At 44.6% G+C, this 1,011-nt stretch overlaps 1 pseudogene; it reads left to right on the top strand.

Annotated features, from left to right (window-relative positions):
• The first annotated feature begins 339 nt into the window (after positions 1–339).
• Positions 340–457, top strand: LOC126253983 (5S ribosomal RNA; annotated as a pseudogene).
• The last annotated feature ends 554 nt before the right edge of the window (positions 458–1,011 follow it).

Below are 1,011 nucleotides of genomic sequence, written 5' to 3'. Positions count from 1 at the left end.
GAAGTAGATGAAGTTAATGAATTCAGCTACCTAGGTGGCAAAATAACGCACGATGGACGGAGCAAGGAGGATATAAAAAGCAGACTACCGCAGGCAAAAAGGGCATTCCTGACCAAGAGAAGTCTGCTAGTATCGGACATCGGCCTTAATTCCAGGAAGAAATTTCTTAGAACGTATATTTGGAATACAGCACTGTATGGTAGCGAAACATAAGACTGCAGGAGATGTGGGGCTGCAGAAGAATGTTGAAAATTAGGTGGACTAATACGATAAGTAATGAGGAGGTTCCCCCGCAGAATCAGTGAGGAAAGGAATAAATGGGAAACAGTGAGGAGAAGAGCCAACGGCATTGCCGCAGTGGTAACACCGGTTCCCGTCAGATCACCGAAGTTAAGCGCTGTCGGGCTGGTCTAGCACTTGGGTGGGTGACCATCCGGTCTGCCGAGCGCTGTTGGCAATACATCCAACAAATAACTGAGGACGAAACTTGCAAGCGCTACTCTGAAATGAAAAGGTTGACACAGCAGGCAAAGTCGAGGCGTGCCGCATCAAACTAGTCAGACGACTGATGATTCAAAAACCAATATACTTAATTTCTAACATTTTAGCAATTTCTTCAGTTTTAATCTACAGTTCATAACCAACAAATTGTGGTCAGAATCTACACCTGCCCTTGTAAATGTCTTACAGTTTAAAATCTGGTTCCGAAATCTCTGCTCAAAATGTTCAAATGTGTGTGAATTCCTAAGGGACCAAACTGTTGTGGTCATCTGTCCCTAGACTTACACAAGACTTAACCTAACTTATGCTAAGAACAACACACACACCCTCCGGCGGGAGGGTCGCGCAATCCGTGACATGGCGCCTCTAACCGACGGCCACTCAGCGCGGCAAAATCTCTGTGTTATCATTATATAATCAATGTAAAGCCTTCCGGTGTCTCCAGGTCTCTTTCACGTTTACGACCTTCTTTCGTGGTTATTAAATTAAGTGGTAGCTCTGATTCAAATA

The sequence above is a fragment of the Schistocerca nitens genome, chromosome 4 (genome assembly GCF_023898315.1).
Source record: "Schistocerca nitens isolate TAMUIC-IGC-003100 chromosome 4, iqSchNite1.1, whole genome shotgun sequence".
NCBI classification, from domain to species: domain Eukaryota; kingdom Metazoa; phylum Arthropoda; class Insecta; order Orthoptera; family Acrididae; genus Schistocerca; species Schistocerca nitens.
Note: the sequence above shows the minus strand (reverse complement) of the source record. Positions and strands in the feature narration are given on the sequence as shown.